A 12,415-nucleotide genomic window follows, 5' to 3' on the forward strand; every position below is an offset into this window, starting at 1 on the left:
GCAGCAAAATTAAGTTTGAAAAAGCTCGAGAGGTTTGCGGTTAATTACTGGGTTTCAGGATTTTCAGAGGAATGCAGCTGCCAGTGATCTATGCCAATCTTCCCCCCTCACACTTTTGCCTTTCTTTTGACCATGTGGTGACACTGTCTCTGTTGAGGATTTTGGAAAGAAGTCAAATAACTAATGAATGCACCAGGCTGCTCCTTTAGAGGACTTTGCATCTGATATGGGAGTTATAGTTATTAACTTCTCTGGCAGCCCATCATTTAATTTACCTGCTACTGACCCCTTTTGTGCATCCAGAGGATAATCCAGTCCACAAGAGCCCTGCTGTAGCTGGTGTGCAAGAGATCATTGTCCTATTCCCAATTTATCTAATGTAATCACTTCACTGCCTTCCTATAAGAGCTTTATCCCATCAAGAAGCTTTGGAATAATGTAGAGACATTAGAGATTAGAATTTATTGATCCTGAAGTTCATAAATTTAATGAAAATCATGACTCTCCAAAGGAACTTAATCTTCATTTCGTTCTTTCAGTGGAGGTGTCAAGATTTAGTTTATGATTCATTAACCCATTGCCCACTGCTACTTTTTCCATATTCAGCTTTTCAGGAAAAGGAAAGATACCTTGTGTGCACTTACATGCGGTGCTTTCTCTCAGCTGCTTTTGTTTGAGACACTGATAGCCTCTGGTTTTAAAGTGAGAATAGAATATGATTTCTCTTACTGACTTCAGTGGACTCTAGCCCACGACCTTTCATGAGAACATCTGTGCCACTCAGCATAGACACACTTCCATTCAAAAATGGTATTAAAGGAAAATACACATCTGAAGATTATTTGCTGGTAATAGCTTTTACATATACATGTAGGCAAACCTGAGACACCAAGAAATAATTTCTCCATCTCTACACTATTGCTGTCTATTATTTTATTTTTACTGCAGAGCACCCTAAAGCCTTCTTGTCCTATAACTGGGGAAGTCTGATTTACAATCTCAAACCAAGAGAGTCAGACCATTGACTGGAATCAGACCATCATAACATCACTCTCTGCAGTGGCTTCCCTGTTGATATTTCAGATTTCTTTTTAAACACTTTGAAATTTCATTACAGAATAATTTAGTTTGGAAGAGACCTCTAAGATCATCAAGTCCAACTGTTAACTCAGTATGGGCCAGTCCACCACTCTGCCAGGTCCCTAAGTGCTCCACCTACACTTTTTTAAAATACCTCCAGGAATGGTGGCTCCACCACTTTTTTAGATAGCCTGTTTCAGTGCTTGCCAACTCTTTACACGGGGAAATTTTTCCTAATATCCAGTCTAAACTCCCCTGGCACAACTTGGGTCCATTTCTTCTAGTCCTATTGCCTGTTATCTGAGAGAAGAGACTGACTCCCACTTAGCTACAACCTCCTTTTAGGTAGCTGTAGAGAACTTCCCTGAGCCTCCTTTTCTCCAGGCTAAGCATCTCCTACTCCCTCAGCTGCTCCTCATGACTTATCCAGACCCTTCCCCATCTCCATTGTCCTTCCTTGGACTTGCTCCAGCACCTCAAGGGCTTCCTTGTGGGAGAGGCCCAAAACTTGATAAAAGTTCTGCGTAAAAGCAAGAGATTGGTCTCATTGTTGCTACTTTCTGCTGCACCCGCTGTAGAAAGAGAATTTGACTGAGTTTATGGACAAAAGTTCAGCACCTCCAGCTGCTGTAGTCACCCCTAACCCTGGTATGAAACCTTTCAGCTAAGAGAGAGTTTTCAGCTAAGCAGCTGAACTGAGAAGGGTTAAGTGATACTGCTCAGACACTGCACAGTTAAGCTATAGAGAACTTACAGGGAAATAAAGATACTCATGTTCAAGTCTTCTGTACTCCTAATAATGTGTTCCCAAAATAACTCTGTGTGTTTCTATTCCACCATGCACTTAATTAGAACACTGCATTTCACAAACCTTTCCTGGTTTAGATGCCTGTTATTTTTTCCACTTGATAAAACCTTGTGATGAAGTCCATAGTCTTTTTGACACATTGAGAAAAATCCATAATCGAGGGGAGAAAATAAAATAAAAAGCCTATACAAGAAATGTGGAGAAGAATTGTAATATCTCTGGCATTTCTTCCAGAAGAGCCATATTTGTCACTGGGATTTTTTAGAAGAAAAAGATAATCCACATAGACAAAGTGGCTATGTGACAGCTGTTCACATTTCCTCTAGAGCTCACAGAAGCCAGTGGAATCCTACTCATTGATTTCAAGAAGCCTTAATGCCCACCTTTGATCTCCACTTACCCCTTCTCAGCTCATGAGGCTTTTTCCCAGCATTGATGTAAATAATGCAATGCAAAGCTTGTCTTTGACCTTCTTTTGTCCTGCACTTATTTTGCTGCCCAAGAATACTCCTTCATCTGGTGTCATGAAAAGCATCTGCATTTGGATTCTGCTGTCAGGACAATGTACAGTTTTGGTGACTGTAGTTTTCCTCATAAGCAGAGCTGAAATATCATGGAATGAGGGCAGCCTGTCTGCTCCCTAGGCAAACTCACCAAGGGAAGCCACAACCAAGCAGCAAGAGATGCGACAAACGGTTTCCTTCATTATCTCACTACTATTCTCAATTAAGCATCCTCTCACAGGACTGGTCTTTCAGATTAAAATCACAAGCAGAAAATAAAATACATAAAGATGAAAGTGGCTGAAAATCTTGGGGGAAAAAAGGTATCTTGAGTTACCAGTGAATAGAGAAACTCCTTTGTGTAGATTTTGACAGAATTAGCAAAGATAAATGCCTCTGGGAGGGCTACTCACTGTAGTGGGTCACTTAAGCCTAACAAGAATACTTTTAAAGTATAGCTTTTACTTCAGAAATTGACCCCAAAAACTCTCCTGTAGAGGAAGGGTACATGGTTGGCTGCATTTTTTCTCACTTTCCAGCTTTCTCTCTCTCCCTACATACCCATATGGCTAACAGCCCTTAGCAATTTTTCTTTAAAATTCTGCCTATAGCAAAGTTAACATTCAGGCACAAAGCCCCAGGCCCTTTACACTCTTAAGTGTTTCAGCTTCAGTATTTTTTTCCTAAATTGCTATGTCCTAAAAGCAAGGAGTGAAAACAGCCTTTTCAGCCACTTCATATGCAGACTGACCAAGTGCTTCTGCATGTACCTTGCTTACAAAATGTAATCTCTGCTCTATAAGTGGTTAAACTGAACTGTGCAATCCATGTGCCCTCAGTACATCAATACCAAGTTCAATAACAATAGTGACCATGCACTTGTTTTTCAGGCTCATGCAGGGACACAAGCAGAAACAGCTGAAAATGCCATCTTTCCAGAGAGCCCAGCAGCAGGAGAGAGGTGGCCAAGGTACTTCTTGATCTTTTGGCATTATGAGGGTCCAAAGGCCATCCCAAAACTGGGCACTTAGAGCATATTTAATGTTGCTGCCAGTGCTTGGGAAGGGATATTAGATTTAAGGGTGATATAGGCATGAATAAACATCCAACAAAAGACTGATCCATAATCTTGAGAAGAACTATGCAGATGTGTCAGAGGTATCCTGGTTAATGCTGCACCATGCTGTGTAACTGGATATGTGTTAATAGATAAAGTCACAGCAAGAGTGCTCAAGAAGTCATAGCATTTCAGGGTCTTGACTTGTTTTTTCAGAGAAGAGCTATTTTTTTTCTCATCATAAGGGGCTTCTTGAGGCACCAATTTTTAGTATATTTTGGGGCTGATTGGTTTTATCAGTATGCCTCTTTTACGGGGCTCTGTTGGTGGAAAGCCACTTAATGCTGTGGATTTGCTGGGTAGGGAGTAGAAAATTGTCTTATTGACAAAGAGAGGTTGGCCTTTGCCTACAGTCTGGAGGAAGGCCTGCAGAGCTATGTGTTGCTTTATGTGTTTTATTAACAATGAGTTAGATTGAGAGCATCAAATACATCCAGCATCTGAACAATAGCTGCACTAATTTCTGTGACCATGGCTTTGTGCAAAAAAAAGTAGATCCAAGGAGAAAGAAGAGAAGGACTTTTTGTCTGCAGAACCTGAGCAAGGCACAAGTAACAAACTCAGCATGATCTCAGAATTGTAGCTCATTTTAGCTGTCTGAGTGTAGTTACTTCTGATTTGGAATGTACATGGAAGTCTATGTCCAGTCTTTGAAGCATTTCTTATAATCAAACACAATACTTTCAGTATTTCTGTAACATAATTATTTCTCTGAGGATATTTCCAAAAACCAGGGAACCTCTGGAGAAAGTCTCAGCTCTACAAGTTGACTAAAGTGCACAAGCTGATCCAAGCCTTGCCAAAAGCTCAGATCCTGGAAGGCTGCATTAATAGCACTGGGAAATGATGTCATCAGCACCTTTGTTCACATCTCCTTACAGTGTCCTCTAAAAGCTGTCACAGATCCTGCTCTGAATCTTGAATTTCTCACCTGTCAAAAGCCACAAGGGCTGAGCAGCAACATAGTCAAAAGGGAAAAATGAAAATATAACAGATTTGATCTTAAAGAAAGGGGTGCAATAGAGCAGAGATAACTTATGTTGGGAGAAAATACAAGTCTTAAAATATGCTCAGCATGCTAGGATCACTATTTTTCACACCAGCAATAACTGAAAGACTTGGTGGTGGCTTTGTGGGTCCACCTTTTCCAGTAGTGCAGCTAAATTATGCTCATCTGTGAGAAACAATTTAGGGATAATGTAATCATCCTGCCAGTGTGGTTTACTACAGATTCCATTGACCTAAACGTCACTGTAATTCCTCAAGCACAGATAACGTGGTATTATTCAATGGCCAAAAAATAATTTTTATATATATCTTTATATGTATGTGTATGTATGCCTACATACATACATACATACATATATATAAAAACCCTTTATTTACTGTAACAATAAATTATAGTGATCTGATCAGGCATCACTGCCTCAGCAGAGGCAGCCTGTCTCCATAAAAGTACATTAAATCATTGCTGCTAGGATTATGAATAACAACTAATGGGCGTCCTCAAGAAAGTCCTATGACCATTTAAAATGAGACAAGAACTGTGTGTATGCTATTCTCCTTCCTCCAAGAAAAACTTTTAATTTATAAAGCCGCGCATTGTTCAATATCCATTGTGTTTTCTTCATTAACTCCAAGGTTTGCTTCATTTCATTTTTCCACCAAAGGGGGAGAATATATTGAGCTGTCAGTGATGTTATCTGTGAAGAGAGGCTGCGGATTTCATATATTGAATCTAAGCTTTACAAATAGTCAAGTAATAGGAAAGACTTTGTAATAAAACACAGGTAGAAATAAGCTTGCAAAAACCAAAGGGAAAAGTCTAAATTGTTTATATAATCAGTTATACTCCCCTGAGATGTTGATCTGTCTCTTCCTTTTGAAAATTTTCTCTTGTCTATTCCAGAGTTGGTAAATCAGTATTTGAAAATGGCTGCAGAAAAAGAGTATTTTAATTGCTTCACAGATATTGTGATCCAGCTCTTATCCCTGTGGGAGGAAGCGCAGATGTCCACAGACATGCACATACAGGTACATACATGCACATACTCTCTGGTCTGATTTGGTTTTGACAAACTGAGGTAGGAACTAAGCAACATTGACTGGATAACACCACAGAGAGTGAAAGGAGGTTTCCACAAAAAGTTGGGCCTTGGTCATTTCATTTAATCCTGAACCATTTGACAGGGGAAAGCCTGAAATGCAAAAGAAAGGAGATATGGCTGCAGACAGGTTAGGAGTGAGAAGAGACTGGAATCATTTCCATAAAAATGGCAATTGAACAAGTTTGAGTGAGTGGGAGAACTCTGATGATGGGGCATGGGGGGGCACCCTGAGAGGTTGGAGAAACCTAAAAACTCTTGATGTATCATAATGATGGGACTAGCAAAAATAATTGAGAAGATATAGAGGATTTAGATGACTAGAAGGACTGAAATAAGGTCAAAAAGACATTTCAGACTGAGAATAGCCATTTCAACACAATAAAAAAGGAAAGATCAAATTTAGAAATATAAAACACTCACATGGAAATAACTGAGGCAGAAATCAGGCAGCAACAGGAGCTGGGGGCAGTGTGGGGGTGAGATTGACAAGAGGCTTTGTGGAGAATGGCCACTGAGTAAAATATTTCCTACATTGAGATGACAAAGAGACATTAAAAGGATTGAGGAACATGAGTGGAGGTGTGAAACACCATGGAAATGGGAGGAATAACAGACTAGTACAATGACCAACCCACAGGTGACTTTGGATCCTGTGGCACTTCTGATAACTTCAGGTTATATAATAAATTACCTTGATATATTACATTTCTACGCTCAGGAACACAGCCTCACTTAGGTAAATGCAATGTGTTCCCGAGCAAATGCTTTCCAAATTCCATCCTGACTGTCTTCAACTCTTGGGATAAATGTTGAGGCACAGCACAAAAATAGTGCAGACTGAGATAGGAATATTACAGGTCTGCCAAACCTTTGCCTGCCAAATGGACTAGAGAATCAATATAAAAATAGATGAAATTGCATTTACTTATAAGCCCCATGTATTCATTTCACACCCAGTCCCCCAGCAGTCTTGCCTTCTCTCTAATTCTCTCTTTACTTTCTCTTAAATCTAATTTTCTTTGCAGCAGTTCAGCTCTAGATGCTACAGATTTTTGTTTGTTTGCTTGTTTGTTTAGTGAATAATCATCCAAAACCTCTAGAGCATATCCTTTTCTAATCTAATGTGAAATGTTAAAAGCTGCTTACCAGCAAATTAGCTCTTTCCAAATTATGTGCACACCAGATCCTACAAGTCAAATAAAATTAAACTGAAGTTTGGTTTCCACTTTAGTAGAGATAACTTAGAAACTGGCCCTGGGGCACACAGTCAACTAACTGGCTGTCTGGCTTAATAGCACAAAGCACATACTGTAATTATGCCCATCATTTCCTCTTAACCACTCATTGCTGCAAAATGAGCACTTCAGAGATGTTTACCTGCTTTTTCAGGGATGAGATACACCATGACATTCTTCTGGCCAAACAGAGCTGCAAGTCACAGCTTACAGCACACTGCTTTTCAGGAACATGCTTGAGGTGTTTGAGAGCTAAACATCATTCAATATGAATGGCAATAGCCCAGAACTTTTCTGCCTCCCCTAGCTGCATTTTTCAACCCTTTCTGAACTTCATTTGGAGTATCCTGCGTATTTGCACAACGGTGTGCTAGAACAAGACCTTGTAAAGAATTTGATGGTTCAGATACTGCCTGGCAAAGATTTCTCTGCTGCTTTGATTACAAATGATTTTTTTATTCCAAAGTCTGGGTTTCTCTGTCTCATAATCAGAGTCTTTGTGATGGAAATGCATCAGGAGAAAAAACTGCCCCATCCTTAAAGGCTGAAACCCCACCTCTGCTAAAATCAAGGGCTGTTTAACCCCATGCAGCCTGTACAATTTAAATGCAGGGAGAAAAGTAATGGGACAGGTAAGAAAAGGGAGTTTCCTCTACTTTGAGAAGCAGCCTGACTGTTTATCATCATTCACTCCAGACCAGAAACCTTCCACAATGCAACAAGAAACTAACTCAGGACAGAAAAATGTGAGAGAAAGATGGAGAGCAAGACACTGCAGCATTTTGTTATTAGTGGTGCCAGTCATAAACAATAAACCCACCTTTCTCAATACCACCACATGAGTTCAAGCAATAATCCTGGTCTGGATCTCACTGAGCTTCTGGTTCTCACAGGCTTTGGGCCAAGTCCATAGTGTGTGTTATCACCAGCACACGTAGTAGTAACACAAGTATTTCTTTATGCAGGTTTTGCAGAGCAAGTGAGTGCCACTAATCAGACAAGGTGATTTCATAATGACAAAGCAAATCCACATGATGGGCCTTTTGAAAAGACCAGCATGTTATCTATATAAAATTCTTAAGTTATTTCTAATAGTGGAGTTCCTTTAAACTAGATTGTCAAAATACACCTAAAATGCACCTGTGAGGCTGAAGCTATTCATAAATCATAATAAATATTTTCAGCTGAAAAAAAAAAGTTTTAAAGTGTTGTAAAATTATAGAGGAGAGTTTTAGAATAGGAGCAGCTTCGTTTAAGGTACACCTGAAGGGATTTTCTTTCAAAAAGACTTTATGAGAGAAAAATCAGTTCATATTAACTAAATTTTAATATGAGGGGTTGGGAGGTTTGTGTTTGTTTGTTTGGGGGGGCTGCAGGTTTCTTTTTGGTTTGTTGGTTTGTTTGTTTGTTTGTTTTGTTTTCTTCTTAGTTTGACCAGAAGTCCATGAGTTTTACTGCTTGGGTCCTGGTAGAAATTCCATTTTTATAAACAATGTGTTGCCAGAATATATGCCTAATAAAACAGTGCGGTTTCATGATATACTTTTAAGACTGCTAGTCTTGTCAGTGATTAATTCAGCCTCTCTGAAGTGGAATGCAAAGCAGAATATCAAGGAAGATAGATAGTAATCAATCAATATTGTAAATCACTACTAAAATCCACAGACAGCACAAATGTGGAGTAACAGAAACACCTTTATATGGAATTCATGTCAAAGCAGCACAGCTCTGGCACCCTGGGGTTCAATTATATCTACAGTGGTTCTATATAGGATTAGTCTCACATCTCTGGGAGGGTGGAGAGAACGGGAGAGGAGGAGAATGTCACCCAGAATTGCCAAACCTTGGATGAAAAATGTAGGTGTGAGCATTCCTTCTGGAACTTTAAAGTGAGTTTCATTCAAATGAAACAATCCAATAAATAATACCTTGCAGCTGACTTTGAAATGTTCGCACTGGTGTTACTGAATTCTACAGCTGCAAACTTTCATTCCCACCATGAATGACATGCCATAATTATATTTTTTTCAAGGTTCCCTATATATGTTGATTTATTTTTTTAATTTCTCTTTCATTAATAGCCTTTTTCTTCCTTGGCAAGATAAGGTGATCTGAAAAATGCCCACTGGCTTATTCAGTGACCCTGCTTTTATGGTGTGACAATACCAATAATAAAAACTAATTTCCTCCTCTGATTTCTTCATACATACAAAGCAAAGATTACTTCTGCTGTGCTTGAAAGCTATTGAGAATGCAAAGGCCATCGAATAACTGGTCCAAATCACATGCATATTTTTTCATCTTCTCTTTAAAAGCTCACTTTTTAATCCATTAACAATCACAAACAGCAAACTGAGTCACGGGTGGTTTAGGTTCCCCCGTTGTGGTATGTCAGTGCTGTAACTGATTGCCAGTTAACTTGTGTTAGCCAGCCAGTTCAGTAAGCCACAAACATTCATCTCTGGGAATAAATGTTTGCAGACTGTCTATACTAGCATTTACAAATGCATTATCTAACCAGAGTTAATTCCAGCCATCCTTTAACAAAATTAAATCTAGTGTAGAGAAGAGCTCTGTTATCACTTCTCCTCGTACATCTGCTTCTTGGAATGTTTAGATGTGTTGTTTGTTACTGACAGCATTGCATTACAAACTCTCACTCTGGGGCTTCCCTGGAGCTGGCCTTGACTGTCTTTGCTTCTTATGTTTTTTGGTTTCCATGACTGCTTTTTTCTCTGTGATACCTCCTGAGAGCCCTTCCTGAGCCCACGTGTGGTTAAGCTGTCTGGCACAAGTCTTTGTTTTGCCAGTAGGGGTGGCCTGCTCCTCTTCATGGTGCATGAACACACCTTGATGTACATCAGCACCAGAAAGAGGGCTGTGGAATTATGTGATGTACTGTTTCTACATCCCAAAATGTACCTTTCCAAAGTGAGGGTTAAGGAAGGGCATGCAGACATAAGAAATGGTTCTTTCCCCAGAAAGATTATGAAATGTCTCGCTGACATGGCAGGAAGATCAGGGAGAAAAGACACAAGCCATATCCTGTGATCCTTGTTTTTGGCTGTTGAAGGAAGACAGGAAAATGGGAGAGATAAGGAAAGTAATAGGGTAATGGCTGGAAACCATCAGGAAAAAGTGAAGGAAGAGCAGGTTAAGTCAGAATGGTAGCCAAGTGCATTTTCCAGTGGATGTGGGAAGTGGTACTCATGCTTTTGCTGCCATCTTCAAAGGCTGTTAAGCACTGAGGGAGGTAGCAACATGTAATAGTAATATTACTATGTGGTAATGTGGTAAATGTGGTAGTAAAAAGGTCATAATAAGTAGTCTTACATGGACTAAAAAGATGTTTCCCCCCCAAGTTCACTGTGAGTATCCCAAAGAAGCTGTGGAGACCTGTGCTTTAAAGCCAAGACACATTGACCACTGAGCCTCTGTGTGAAAGGACAGGTTATGAAAAGTAGCACCACACAAGAAAACATCTTTAGGAATGAGTCAAGAGGATTCAGTGATTCAGGAAGAGGTGGTAATCCAAGCTTGTACCTGTATAAACATATAGTTTGAACATGTTTACAACCCCTTTAAGCAGAACATGGCTTCTCTTCACTAAAATGCCTCCAGACAGCCCCAGGGCTGCTTAGGTAGGGACATAAATGGTTTGTGATGCTGAGGGTCCCACTGACAAATTGCCAGGAGGCTGAGTCACGCTTAATTTGCATATAAATTGCAACCATTTTTATCAAATATAAATGCACACAATCATAATAGAGCATTTGCTTATTCTTCCTTCTCCTTTGAGAGATGAATACAAATTGTTTGCCTTTAATATTAAATAGCTGCACCATCTCAACATTGCAAAAAAAGGAGGAGGAGGAGGAGAAGATGTTTGCAGTGGAACCTCGCTTTGGATCCTGCAAACCAGGTCTGACCAAGCACAGGTTTAGTGGATATTTACATGAACCATTTGATACCTTCAGATAAACAAAAGGTGAACAAATTCAAGCCAAGGGACCTGCCAGATTAGTTGCACAACTACCAGAAAGTTCAGTCCAGATGCAAAACTTAATTGTGCCTGAGATTTATACTGAACTCAAGCCTGATTACTATGACAATTAGGGCTCCTGCAGTTCTGGGTTGAAAGGTTAAAATTATTTTACTCAAGGAAAATTCTGGTAGTGGTGGTGTTGGCTTTGTTAATATCACTATACTTGTAGTTAGTTTTAGATAATGGGATAAACACATTGTTTAAGGTACTAAATTACACTGTCTTGGATTCCTAAAAACCAATGCCCTGAACTTCTCCTGTCCTTCCTGTGCTTGCTGACTGGGGTTTGCAATGTGTGAGAGCATTAATGCCTCATATTTTTAGCACTATTCAGAACTGACTTCATTCACAATGTAAACTGTATCTACTCTTAGCCAGACAGTATAGTCTGTGGGGTTCAGTCATCTTTATGTTTGACTGTGACACAGATTAAGAATATTGCTATTAGCTTCTAATCATGTGTAGTGATAATAATCCCTTCTTATAAAGTGCTGAGGGCTGTGAGGAAACAGAAGGAAACCCAGCTGGCATGAGGCCAGCAGCAAGAAATCACCCTTACAAGGCCAGAGGGAAGGATGCTGATGATCCTTTTCTTTGGAGCCTGTGCAAAGAGATCAAGAGAGAAGGCACTACAGCTAAGAGGTAAGGAGAAAAATATTGTATCCATGAGCCCAGGACAGAGAAAGTTTTCATTTGTGCATAGGAAACATGGAATTAGGTGAATGCACATTGGCAGGAGCAAAGAATCTCTCTGTGTAGTGGATGAAGTTGTACAGCCTCATCTTTGCCTCCTCACATTGTCACAGATAAGTTTTCCTTTTTGCTACTGAGTTTTCTTTCACAATTTGGAAGAATCTCTTTTTCTCTTTCCTTTTAGCTTGCAGTTAACATTTCCTTCTCCCTTGTGAGGAAACCACTATACATGTGGCTTCTTTTTCTTCACAGCCAGTGCTGTGAAGATACCAAAGGCTAAATTTGGCTCTGAGCAGTGTGTCCTAGCAGACTCTTCCAAACTGCACTAATAGCTTCCCCAGGTTCATGGAAAGCCTGCCTTTTTTCCCCACTGGCAACAATGGAAGAAACTACAGACAAATTGCTACCAGTACTGTTTGCAGAGGATGAATCTGTGTATGTGGAGCTCTGGAGATCATTTACTGAAGTGCCTTTCCCCACCCTCCTCCAATAAAACAGTGACCAAAAGGAGAAGAAGAAATTAAGTTCCACAGTCCAAGCACAACCTCCCCTATTGTCATCTCCAACCCTGGCAATGTGATGGAATCAAATGTTTATACAGACATACAGCTTGAGGTGTAGGTGATGCCAAATTAGAGTCCCACATGTAAACTTCTTTGCCAGCTTCTAAATACCTAAGGATATTCATGGCAAAGAACCTGCCTCCCTTCTTTCCCAGATTACCATATCAATTGTCACAGCAGAGGATTTAGTAAAAGGGACATGTGTTTTCTGGATAACATAAAATTTAAAGTGTCTCTCAGAGGACTTCCTTTGAACCTGCTTT

The sequence above is a fragment of the Cyanistes caeruleus genome, chromosome 7, assembly GCF_971803275.1.
Source record: "Cyanistes caeruleus chromosome 7, bCyaCae1.hap1.1, whole genome shotgun sequence".
Lineage (NCBI taxonomy): Eukaryota > Metazoa > Chordata > Aves > Passeriformes > Paridae > Cyanistes > Cyanistes caeruleus.